The 13,694-nt window shown below is 40.2% G+C and overlaps 1 long non-coding RNA gene across 1 annotated transcript; it reads right to left on the bottom strand.

The window, feature by feature from the left end:
• Positions 1 to 2,330: 2,330 nt before the first annotated feature.
• On the bottom strand, positions 2,331 to 3,064 carry LOC106515314 (uncharacterized). The gene is made up of 2 exons (XR_001309991.1): positions 2,474 to 3,064; positions 2,331 to 2,399 (listed from the first exon to the last, which is right to left on the bottom strand). It is a non-coding gene; the product is annotated as an uncharacterized LOC106515314 (long non-coding RNA).
• Between the last annotated feature and the right edge of the window lie 10,630 nt (positions 3,065 to 13,694).

Raw genomic sequence — 13,694 nt, 5'->3', positions numbered from 1 at the left:
CAACAAGACTTGACGACAGAGAGGGAAAAAGACTGTCTGACATGTAATGGTAGATCATTCCACAGTTTTGGACCTGCTACAGAAAAGGATCTGTCACCTCTCAGTTTGAGACAAGAGTTAAGGACCTTCAGAAGCAGCCGACCAGATGATCTACGAGAGCGCTGTGGGACAAGTGGATGCACTACATCTGAGAGGTAAGAGGGGGTGGAGTTGTTTAAGGCATTTAAAGACATACAGGAGGATCTCAAATGGAATTCTGAAATGAATCGGAAGCCAGAGATGAGATGCTAGAACAGGAGTAATATGTTTTCTTTCACTTGTGCCAGTTAGAAATCGGGCTGCTGCATTCTGTACCATTCGCATTCCTTGACACACATGCACAGTAGTGGTAACTGGGGTAGGCCGTGGACGTCACAAGACATTATACAGACAGGCTGTGGTATCATGGCTACCTGACAATGGCTCAAAAGCTCAAAAGTGTGGGATCATTTTAAGAAAATGAAAGAGAAACCTGTGCAATGCAATATCTGTAAGGCAGAACTTGCCTTCCACAGCAATTATTTTTAGTTAGCATTTGGCTAAAATCTAACTATGATTATATATTGTAATAGCAGCTGCATTCTGGTGTGATAAGCTGTATATTTTATATTCAATTAACTTATGACCCGATTAGTCGACTAATCGAAAAAAGTAATTGGTGATTAGTCGACTATAAAAATTATGGTTTGTTGCAGCCCTACTTGACACTACCTGGGGTCCAGCACAACTGTGTTGTAGGCTTTGTCACTGAACAAGGTCATTTTCCACAATAATTTTTAAAGAATCTTTTTTTATGCTCGATGCAATTAATGTCTTCTTGACTTGATTTTTTCCCATTGTTTCACTAATAAGCAGGACGGGTTTAAGAGAACGTTTAACTGATGTAGAAATTGTGTTGAGTATGGAACTGTTAGGCTGTATAGCTCTGTTAGTTTGGCAGGTGGGGGTTGGTGGGGTACAGAAGACCCGGTTGTGGTGAACATCCATCACCACTGATTAAAAAAAGAATCTTGTTTGGAAGGTATTTTTACAATCTTGGTTTCATACCAAAACTGTTTATTGGAGGTGCAAAATCAGCAGAAAAACTCAACAATATCCAGCCTCAGCTCAAACAGAGACATTGTTCTGTGTCATTTGTCAGTTCGTCCTGTTAAAGTCAAATTATACATTGTAAAAGTGTGAGTGGTTTAACAACAGCACTCTTTCCCTGACACATACACACACTCATCATGCCTCACACTAAATCAGCTGAAAAGTGTTAAATGGATCATTAGCCCTTAGCTGAGGGGGCACTTGACCCTTTTCTGCCTGGGGTCAAGAGTCACAGGCCTGAGGAAACAAACCAAGGTGTGATCAAAGAGCAGTCATGTCCAGTCAACCCTGCTGAGTTCATTCACTTTTACAAGCAAACTAAATGTGTTTTATATGTTGTGGAGAACACAAAGAGAACTTTAAACAGTGAAAGTCTTCCCAGGATTTAATTTAATTCACATTGTCCATACTGAAACTCTTATCTGAATCCTTGCATCAACTAAATTACAAGTTCCAATTAAATATTCATGTTACAAGATATTATAAAATCTTCAGAAATAAAATACTTTGTGTTAAACAAAAGTGTTGGTTGTCTATAAACATGCCAAAAGGCAAATGTGCGATGTCTGTATGTTAATCTTCTGTGTTAGATCTCGTGAAACACTGGATGGATTTTCATGCAGCTGTCAGAAAATAATCAGTAGGCATAATTTACAACTAATTAACCTTTGGAGTCACCCAAATTTTAGATGGCCACCACAGCTAATAGAAATTATGAAGCAATAAAAATGCTCAACCACAAATATTTTGACCTCAAATTAACAGCCAGTGTAGATGATTATTATTGGTAGGGGTGTCCCAAAGCAGTTTTCAAACTGAGTACAAGTTCTTTAGTTTGGTTACTCGCTGATACGAGTACTGATACAGTGTACTTACTGAGTTAAAAACTAAACATTACACAATAACTTTAAAAATACATTTCTTTTGTTTAGAACACTGTGGCTCTCCTTCCTTATAAGCCTATATTCCCTCTTGACTGTGTTAAATAAAATTTACAGTATACTGTTAACATTTTAAATAAATAAAAATAGCATTCTGGATTTCCTTTCAACTTGCATAAATGTCAAACATGGAACAGACAAGCTTTTTACTTGAAGTACAACATTGAATGGAACATCAATACCATAATATAGATCTTGATATTGATTTTGGTGTTAAGAATGGGTCTTTGAACTCTGAATGAGATCCGAACACACACAGCAATTTAACAAGTTTATTATGAAAAAGTGCTGTTGACGATGGGAGCCAGGAACCCGGAAACGGCTGGTCTGGACACAAAGAGACTGGGTCAGGTTGGTTCAACAAGAATATATTATTGGTGAAAATAATACAAGCAACCAACCTTCTGATGCGGGACTGGGTCCGGGCGGAAACAACAGCCGTGTGGTTTTGGTTCCGGGGAGCGGTAGCCACAGGAATTATGTTGCGGGGGTTTCTCTTTGTCACAAACAAAGCCAAGGTCATACACGGATAATCAGAGAGTGTTACCAGGTTGGATGGGACAGACAGAGTCGTTGGTCCAGAGAAGGGTTCCGTGGTCGAGATCCAGGAAGTCCGATGTGGCGTGGTACCATTCAGGGGTGAGACGAGAGAGATGAGTCCGAGAGACAGAAACAAAGTCGTTACCGTGAGAGCAGATGGCAGGCAGGAACCGACAAGGACTGAGGCAGGATTCGTTAAACCAAGAGACATGAAAAGGGTCAGGATCACAAGGCAAGAGTAGGACATGGAACAAGATCGCTGGAAGTTCATAGACGGGGCTAATGAAAATCTGGCAAGGGACTGGAGGCTGGAGCTGAGTTTTATACTGACAGGAACAGGTGAGTAAAATGAGCTGATTGAGTTTTCAGTGACGGGAGGGGCAGAGGCAATGAGCAAGACAAGACTGACAGGAGCAGGGTGATGACAAGCATGACAGACAGGAACAGGATCATAACAATTGGTTTCGAGTATCAGGGCATTTTGTACAAGTACTTTTAAAAATACTGGTATTGGGCCTGATACAGATATTGGGACACTACCATATAGGCATATGTCTTAAACAGATCACGTGTGGTAATAATTTAGCTCTCAAAGAGTAAGTTGGAGATCATGATCAACCACTTAAACAGATTTGATCATATTCTGCAAAACTGACTGAGCCATTTAGAGGTTTGCTACTGTTCTGCTGTGGTGGCCATCTTGGATTGGGTTAGGTTAGGTTTTCTATGTGTTGAGGGGTTCATATTGTTAACGATGCCAGAAAATTTGCACACAAGCTTACTCAAAAACACCATCACTCTTCCTTCACCTTCAGCAGGTAATAACTACGCCCTTATGTAAGACACGACTTGGTGTAAAGTTGAAGAAAGGTGCAGAGATGCTTAAAGAGGTCGATCTCTGGCAGTGTTTCACACCAAGATACCCGAGACAAAACGAGTTGTCCACTAAACTCTAACTTTGGTGGTTGAATAAACAGCTCCTCCTGTCCTCTTTAAATATTAGTGTGGTTGCCAGAAACACCCAAGAGGCTAAAGCAAATACATTTGTTTGATTTTCTTTGGGAAATTCCCAGTAAGGGTTGTTAAAAGCAATTAAGAGCACACAAGCTTTTGAATAAAGCATTGAAGTGAAGTATAGAGAGAGGCGGAAAACTGCAGGTGATTCCGTTGAAATCCCCCAAGGCTGACATGTTATATCAGTGTTTAAGTCAATAATTTGCCCTTTAAACTAACCAACTGTGCATATGTTAGTTGTGTTGAGCTGTGTAGAACAGTCTTTTTCAGTCCATGTCTTGGTATTTGGACTTTCTGTGTGCACTCGGAAAGAAGGAATGGCAACTATCTATCTTCTTCTTCTTCACTGAGATCTGTGAGATGTGAAAACAATAATGAGGTTAACAACAGATAATAGAACATGAAGTGCCAGTCTTCCTTACATTGAGGCATAGCAAGTGCTCACAGCCTGTTACCGTATGCTACTCAATAATTAATGGCCTTTTCCCTGGCTGCTCTGCTACATGCCAAGCTTTGATATGAGGTTACTATGTTCAGGGTCCCACCACAGGAGGGGCAGCTGCTCCAACACTGCAGTGTTTCATGTCTTCTTTCTTAAGAAAATGCCCACACAGGCTTCTTTCATGGTCCTGTGCAAAAGCAGGTTCCTGTTGAGGCTACAGGACCATTTTATTTATTTATTTTTTATTACCAGAAACCTTTGTAGTTTTCTGAAGACTGGATATCATATTTAACCTAGGAGGATCTATTTATTTCAATGCAAATAAAAAAAATTCACCTTAGAGCATGTAAAACGTATGAGTTAGCTAAGGGAAGCATTGAGCAAATAGTTGGTGACTGGAACCAGAGTTCAGCCTGAATGGTCTTGATTGGTGACTGACTGGTCCAGCGATTGAACAATTAACATGTTTTGCATGGGTTAATGTGCTAAGCTAAGCTGCTATATCATACTTGCAATAAGGAGGGGCAGGAGATGACATGAGATAAGATGGGGGGTGGGGGGTCAAACATTTGAAAAAAGAAAAAAGAGAGAATACAAGTTTAAGAATAATATTGGTTTAATCCCAAATAGCCCTATTGGCTGTGGCGGCTAGTGGATTTTTCTCAGGGGGGGTGATCTACAACTCCAAAATAGACGTATCTCAAAAAGCAATCAAACTTGTACTAAGTTGTTTCACGCCAGTGTATTTATTAAACAAATCCAAATAATAAAACAGTCATGTAGTTTTTATTTTTAGTACATAAATTTTGTTCTTCTGTTACTGAGAAGCAAATTTCTGCATGACTCTGGTTAAAGTCAGGGATGTTTTAGCAAGATTCTAGAGAGCATGGTCAGTGCAGTGAGATGTGATGTACCTGAGAAAAGTCTGGATTGTCTTCAGTGTTGAGAAGCTCTCCTCTGATTCAGCTGTAGTCAGAGGAGATGTGATGAGAATCTTCAGCAGAGTCACAGTCTCTGAAGGTGTCCTGCAGATTGTTCTCCATGAAGAACTGGTACAGAGCCACAGCACCACTGTAGCTCCTGAACTAGACCAGACTTTTTGGTCCTGTTCAGCACTGGGTGAACCTTCATGGTCTTAACAAGTATTACAAAAGTCTTTTAGCTTTTCTCTTAACTGTTTTAAATTCATGCTGGATCAGATCCTAATGCTTGAAAAACTTTGGTTACATACTGTAACCCTCTACCGGTTGTGTGAGGTCAGCTGCGGGGAGGCCACATGCTGCGCCCCAGGCCGCCCTATTATTTTGCATTGGGGACTTACTGCGCATGTCCAACATCTTACAATGACTTGTCTATGGGAATCTGGGGTGCCAAATAGCTCGTGACCCGAAAGTGACTCAACACGAAAAAGCTTATGAGTAAAATGGAAGTTTACACATCAATAACTCTAAATTATTTATTTTACTTGTCAAAAAACATATTTACAATAGTTTTTCAAAACATTTATAACATTTTATGTCATTTTATTTTTATATTTATTTTTTGTGTACCAAAAATAGTGGTGGGGTGGTGCCCTAGCGCCCCCCATTAACCAGCCGCCACTGCCTATTGGTGTTTTATTGTTGTAAGAAACATCCCCTCATAACTATTTGTCCCTTTTTGTTCATTGAGAAATACAATGTTCATAGTGTATATGACAAATTAATGGGAGAAATAACTTGCATTTTAGTTCTACTCCTGATATATCATTTTGGTGTTCTAGCCTGAAAGGACCTTTAATTCTGAACCTCACACCAAAATAACCTTTTAGTTAGGAAAAATAAAACATTGTTAGCAAAATTATCACCACTGAGAGATTCAGTTTATGTCTGCTAGATAAAAAGCTACATAAAATAAATTAAGTAAGGGAAAGTTGGCAGGCCCCCCTCACTGCTCTGACATGCAGAACCCCCTCTTCCCCCACCACACACCCCACCACTCATGGGGATCTGTCAGTCAGTTTCAGGGGGCACAGCTGTAGCGGGGCATGGGGAGAATTAGCCCCCTACTGTGTCCCCCTCGCTAAACACCACCCGTCCATCTTCACCCACTTGTCTTTCCTCCCTCCACCATTCATTTTTCCACCTATTCACCCACTTACCAAGGGGCCATTTTTTCCTTTAGCCCGAATTATGGATTTACTCCAAATAATGTGGTTTATTTTGGTAATGGGGTGAGTGGGAGTCACGCCCATCAAATCTTACCCAATTTTGCTTTAATTCTTACAGTATGTGCTGCAGGGACATAAGACAACAAACCATGCCTCTAACAGAAGAGCTTCTCTTTATAACATCTGGTGAGTTGGTCCTGTTTATCAGAGATTTGTTAGATTTTACTGGTTTTGGAGGACTGAGAGAGTTCTGTTTGTGAACACTGCCAGGACAGTTCACAGTGAATTAGATTGACAAGCCAAAAAAGAAAAAAAAATCATTCATTTGTAAAATGCTGCACTCTGTTTCTTCACACACTGGACCAAACGTGAAAGAATGAGTGGCCATCTCTCTCTACGCCAAAGCTTATGTCGGTCAGCTTTTGTGTGTGGAAAGATTTAGGGGTTCACACCAGATTAGGAACTGGAGGATTAAATTAGGGGACTTCAAGAAAATCCCTCAGACTTTGCTATGTTTATCGCTGTGTAGGAAAACAGCAGCTTAACTTAGCCATAAATGCGGTCATGTGTATTATCGGTTAAAGGACATTAAGTACTTAAATACTTTAATTACCAGTAAGAGTATTTGATAGTGTTTGTCTCTAAAAAACTGTGGTAAACAGTACATTTTACATTTACTCTGGATCTAATTTGATTAAACTGTATATATCCTGGAAGGACATTTGAGGACACCAAGACTGTACAGATTATTTGTAGTTATTACCACCACTTCAGCAAGTGTGTCAGCATGTGTGCATGCATGTGTGTGTTTTGTGTCTATTACCAAAATATCCCATGAATCACTAAACAAATTTTATAGAAACTCTCTACTTCTTAATATCCATCTTCTACCACCTTTCTGTAGTCAGGTCATGTATGCAACAAAATTCAATTCAATTCAATTCAAAAGTACTTTATTGAATCCAGAGGGAAATTAGGTGTTGTTGCAACTCATAACGAGTTATTGTAGATGCTGATGGCTGTGGGCAGGAAAGATCTTCTGTAGTGGTCTGTATTATCTGTATTACAGCGAAGTTGAAGTAGCCGCCGACTGAAGACACTCTGTTTTTCTATCAACATGACCAAGATCAAAACCCCGAGGCATTCCCAGGCCAGAGAAAATACCCAATCCATCCAGCAAGTTCTAGGTCTTGCCTAGGATCTCTTACCAGTGGGAAATGCTTGGACAATGTAGTGTCCAAGAGTGGGGGGCCTCTTCTCAGGAATGCACAGATGTGATGTCTCTTGGTTTTTCCAGCTTCAGAGCTCGGCACATATTACCATATTAGGAAGAAGGTATACCGTGACAAAATTTATGGTGCATCTGTTGGACTACACTATAAAGAGCCTTGTACGCCCCTGCTCTTTGCCTTTGTTCTTCATCTTCCTTACTTGCTGAATCATTTGGTTTGAAGGCCACAATTCGGTTTTTGGCTGTAATCTCCTGGACTGCAAAATAAAGATTCTTGCTGTTCAACCAGCCTGTTTCAGAGTTCTCTCTTCATTGAGCAACAGCAGTTCCACTTCGACCAGAAGACGTGGTTATTTTCACCTCAACATCCTCCAAAGGTAGACATCCTAATCAGCACCTCAATTAACTCCTTTTGATGCAAAGGGGCAGCAGCTCAACTCCAAACTCCTCCTAGATGACAGAACACATTTTTCGAAAGGATGGGTTTGTTGGCTGCATTGTAGGAGTCTTCGGTTTTGGACAGCCTCCGTCACTGTGCTGTGATGTAAGCAGCCGACAAATTTGGCCTTCAGAGGACACGGCCTCCTGTTTTGGACACAGCCCATGATGCTTAGCAATGGTGGCTCATGAAGTCCAGAAAAGCACAAATTTTCTGTAGTTTGATTGGGTCTTGACCGGTCTGTATTCACACCAGAAGCAGACCCACCACAGTCTGTTTGAAAGTGGACCGGGGTTCGCATGAGTGTATTCACACCTGCATAAAAGGAAATGAACTCCAGTCCATTTAAAGTGGACCAAATGTGTCAGGTGTGAATACACCCATAGTTTAAAACTTCTTAAGCCCCCATTCTACACCAGGGTAGAATTAAACTGTTTTGTCTATTTTTCTACAATTGGGTTTATGGTTTTCATTTATTTAGCCTTATTCACAGTAACGTAAAAGGCATATTCTTATAAATATAAAATAAAAATGGTAAATGGACTGAAATTATAGAGCGCTTTATCAAGTCCCTCCGGACCCCAAAGTGCTTTACACTTACAGACATTCACCCATTCACACTCACATTCACACACTGATGATGGCAAACTACAKTGTAGCCACAGCTGCCCTGGGGCACACTGAGAGAGGTGGGGCTGCCATGCACCGGCGCCACCGGACTCTCTGACCACCGTCAGTAGGCAAGGCGGGTGAAGTGTCTTGCCCAAGGACACAACGACTGAGACGGCTGGATGGGGGATCAAACCAGCGACCTTCCGGCTCTAGGACGACTCCCCTAGCCACTCCATCACAGCCGCTCCAGAGTTAATAATGCCCTTAATTCCATCTGGGCATGTTTTTTCGAGCACAAACCCCAATGAAACCTCTTGGGGCTTAAGAGGATGAAACTTTGGCATGAAAGCAACAGAAGCAACAGGCACTTCTTCCAATAACTAATATTCTACATTTTTTGACAGTCAACAAACTTAGTCATTCTATGTGTGCCTGTATCTAGGATTAATACACAGTAGTTCACTGGTTTGTTCAGTTTAATGTATTAAGTCGAGCACCATCACATTAGGCAGTATGAAGACTTGCACCTTCATTTGTGTGTGTGTGTGTGTGTGTGTGTGTGTGCGCGCGCGTGCTTTTACAGCGGGCTCTCATTTTCCCTTCTCCTCTAAGAGGCTGTTGGCACCTCTGCATTCAAATCCGGCATTTTCTTTCATCTATGGGCCAGCACCACATGGCTGACCACAGACCAGCCTCAGAGAAATTTCTAAAATAAACATCTGCACTCTCTTAAAGCACGCATCAGCATCCATATGTGCTGCTTACGACCATTTCTTAGCAAAAGGCCTGGACTGTTTAATAACCTTGACATTGTGTGCTTGGGCATAGAAGATTAAACGTTCATTTTTTGGAGGAAAAAAAAAGCATCTGCTCACCAAATCAGTGGGTGAACGCTTGCAAAAAACCCAAAGGCCTAACCACATAATGACAGCCCCTGGCAAAGCAGCCACAGAGGTTGTAAAATAAGGTAGAAGGAGGGAATGGGGGGATGACCAGTGTGTAAGTATGGGTTTCCTTCTTTGTTACACACGTCTTTATGTGTGTGGGGCCTTGTGATCAGTGTGGGCCCCAGAGTGGAACGGTCGCTTCAAATAGAGTGCGACAACAGGCTTCACAAGTCAAAGGCTGAGAGCCGCGTGACAATCTGATGCTCAGCTGGACGAGAGCCGATATCAGGCCAGAGTTAAGGAGAACCCAATCCTGCTCTGAACCACACTAACCAAGCCAGTTTTTGACAAACTGTACAGGAGGTTAAATTACACACTATGAACTAAATCAATAAATGAAAGCCATGAAATGGTATGATAGATATCAAAGAAGAAAATGTAAATTGGTACTAATTTCATTCATCTGAGCTAATATGCAGTAATTTAACAGTAAAACCTTTATGCGTAATGATAATGAAATTACCAATTTAGTATGTATATGTTTAAAAAATACAAAATTGTAACTTCAGTTACAGAAAACTTTTATCATCTTTGATTTATTGGTAATTTAAACAGAATTCCTGCACATACTGTATTAGGTAATTACTTTAACAAACTGTAATGACAGACTTTATTATACCCTTTAATAAGCACAAAATATTGTTTTAAAACCACAAAGATATTCATCAGCTTTAGTTATTATTATTATTATTATTATTATTATTATTATTATTATTCTTTTTTGGTTGAATCCTGTTCCTGGTCACATGCTGCTCATCTCATGCAGTCAACGGGAAAGAAAAAAAAGAGGACCGCAAGTTTGACTAAATCGACAGGTCACCAGTTTATCAGAGGACCAGCAGAGAGAGAAACAATAACACTTACACACTTTTACACAAACCTAAGGCCATTTTAGAACATAGCATTTATTGTTTATGGACTGCAGGAGAAAACTGGTGAGAAAAAAATATATATAAACAAAGAAATTGATGTAAAACCTTAAGGTGCTTCTATTGCACCTTAAGGTGCTTTGAATTTTTCACTTATCTAATGTTGAAATAATAGATTCATTTTAAACAAATATTATAAAAATTAATTATTGGTCAAATCATGGTAAATTTTGAAATGTGTTTTCAGTTTTTTATGTAAAGCAAAAATTTCTGTTTAAAATTAATTATAATATTTTAAATTCACCTTTTTAACTTTTTAAATATAGGTTTACAAGCTTTCTCTGAAATTTTTAAATGTGTTTTAAGTTTTTAAAGATACAGGAAATTTTCAATAAATGAAACCGTAAGACATTTTTTTTTTACAAATCTATGTCTACCAGTTTTTTTACTGTCTACTTTCCACACTATAGTGAAAAGTAATCAGTTTTTGGACAATGTAAACACTGAAGGCTTGTTACTGAAAAAAATGCAGAAAGTAAACGTCATAAATAAAAAACAAGAGAATTAAACCCAAATAATACAAAAAACCTACAAAATATTATTTTTCTTTAGAATTTACTTCTCTTGCCATTAATCAAAACACTCAAAGCTGCAAAATGAAGGTGTTTTATAAAGATAGAATATCATACACTAATAATTTAAACAACCATAAGTCTCAACAATGAAATGATACTTGGGAACATTGATGCATACTGGATGATGCTATATGATTATTTAGACATATTTCAGTTGATTTTTTTATTGATATCAGACAGTATCAAACACCACAATTGTCTTTTTTTAAGATAAAAGTATTTTAAACAAAATTGTGTTTTTTCACCTTGACCACTATGATGGTCCTTTTTGGTGCTGGTCCTCTGGAAAGTAAATAAAAATAAAACATGGACAGAAAATGTGCTGCCATCTCCCATAAAATAAACAGCCATCTTTAAAGTCTTGTGTTTATTAGTTGTATAGTAGTGTCCCATACATTGTTTGCCACAGATATCTATATTATGTAAATTGAGGTGCATCAGGACTAAAGAAAGAGAACCTTCAATGTGCCTTCTGTTCCAGACACACTCAATAACCAGAAAGCCCCCAGAGTGGCAAACCAAGGACAGATTGCGCCAAAACCAATTATTGTGCCTTTGTTTTAGCAGTTGTTAAGTCCACAGATCTCCTAAGAGCCACAGCATTGTTTTGATGTCTTTGAATGAGGGTTGTTGGTGGATGGCATTAGGCTGCAATGGGGCCCAAGCATCGGTCCAGATGGCACGCAGCCACGTCGACCTTGTCAGCACCTGCTCCCCAGGCACTCTGTCCGGGCATTGCCAGTGGGAACTGAGATGGGCACATCATGTCACCCCATCGCCATGACAGCTAATGAGCCCCGTGCCCGCTTAATTAAAGAAACTAGCTTTAATGCAAGAAAGAGGGGAGGTGGGGTGGAGAAGCAGAAAAAAAAGGAACAGCATATGCTGGACCACAACCAAAACAACAGAAATAAATAATTAGCCCCCCAAAACGGGGGTTACTAGTAGAGCCAAAATACTATTAAAATTAGAAATGGAAATCTCCTTATCGGCCTCCCAATGTCATGAATTAGCACTGAAGCTCCACGCATTAAATCAAGGCTAAAAATATTCAATTAATAAATGAATGAGTGGTGATGAACCTTTGATTATTTTGGGCTGCAGTCCAAGAAAACCTTATCAGGGAATGTCACCTTGGACCGGCCCTCGTTGGTCTGTTAGACTCAGAGTTTCTGTCTGTTTCTTTCTTTCTTATTTACAGAAAGCTCCATATCAAGGAGGCTTTCCTCCGAGATGAAGGGGTGTCCGTGTTTATGCCTGATTAGCCCAAAAACCACATTATGCACTTGCTTCAGCTCCAGCTGAAAAAAAAGAGGCAATAAATCATTTAGATTTTATTAAACTCAGATTAGAGCTGTGTGCGTGTGATGGAATTACGCTATTTAAAATGTTATATGTCAACCCCGCCCCTGTCTTTACCCACGAGCCCCCCCACCCCCCACTTCACTGGCCTCATCAACACACACACGGACACCCTCCACTTCTCTGTCCTTATTATGCAGGTCAAAAATGTCTCTTTAAGAACCACTGCCAGTTCCAAAAGGAAAAAAAAACCCTGAGTCCCTCCACATCAGAAGGCCCAGAAAGCCACAGAGGGAAGAGGAAGGAGAAAGGAAGGGGAGTGGAGGGTGGCTAATGCGCAAACTTGTTTCCGTCCTCTACGGCTCGGCCATCATTTATTCAGCAGCTCGGCGCTCGAGACGGGCCACTCGCATTTGCTTGATACTCAATTATACATTAGTGTACATCACTTGGCAATCTGTTCATATCAATTTAATTGGATTTTAATATTGCCTCTGATCTTGTTGTCCAATTAACAGTGCTGGCTGGCAATAAAGCAGAACCACACACTATGTGACACCTTTGATCCCCGCCATATGGAGCCCTTCCATTGATTACCGGCACCGCCGCTGAATTTCACTCCCTCAATATGCCCTGTGATGAATGGAGGTGGAGTGTGTATGTGTTGGGTAGGGTGGGGTGTGAGCATGGGGTGGCATCATCATAATCATACTCCCCCCTCACACACACACACGCACACAACTGATGTGATAAAAATTTCACTTCACTGCGCAACTTCATTTATTCTGTTGACATTCGCCTCTGATTAAAAACAATAAAAGAGAGAGAGAGAGAGAGAGAGAGAGAGAGAGAGAGAGAGAGATGCCCTGAATAGCATATGCAAATCTAACCCCGACATCTATCATGTGGAAGCCAAAGGGACTGGATGACTGACTGCCTACTGCCCGCCTGGCACACATGCACTGTCTTTACAATGACAGCATGTGTTAAAGCAACACTTCCCCCAATTTGCTTTTTCTTTTCTCTTTCAGTCCATCTTTAATTCTTCCAGTCTGTTTCTACCTTTCTTTTTACCCTTTATCAGCAACCCCACTCCACTCCAATATACTGTACCTTTCTCTCCCTCACTTTTGTGGCAAAGAGAAGTGGCAGACCAAAGTCATTATTAGTGTGAAAGATTAACTCTTTTTAATATTAAGTAATATTTTATGTTATCTCTGTGTAAATTCTATACACTACAAATATTCAGTAAAAAATGAGCCAAGATTCATGCAACAGTGTACTTCCTGCTGCACATGTTCAAGAGAAAGCAAGGAACAGCAAACCACAGTAAAGTGGCTCCTATAGCAATTCAAATTCAGGCTTGACAGCACAGGGTGTTGAAAGAGTGTTCAGTTTGCTCGACCAATAATCGTATGATTTATGTATGGACCAATCACATC

The sequence above is a fragment of the Austrofundulus limnaeus genome, unplaced genomic scaffold, assembly GCF_001266775.1.
Source record: "Austrofundulus limnaeus strain Quisiro unplaced genomic scaffold, Austrofundulus_limnaeus-1.0 Scaffold28, whole genome shotgun sequence".
In the NCBI taxonomy this organism is placed as follows: Eukaryota; Metazoa; Chordata; class Actinopteri; order Cyprinodontiformes; family Rivulidae; genus Austrofundulus; species Austrofundulus limnaeus.
The sequence above is the reverse complement of the archived record's forward strand: the minus strand, read 5'-3'. Positions and strand labels throughout refer to the sequence as shown.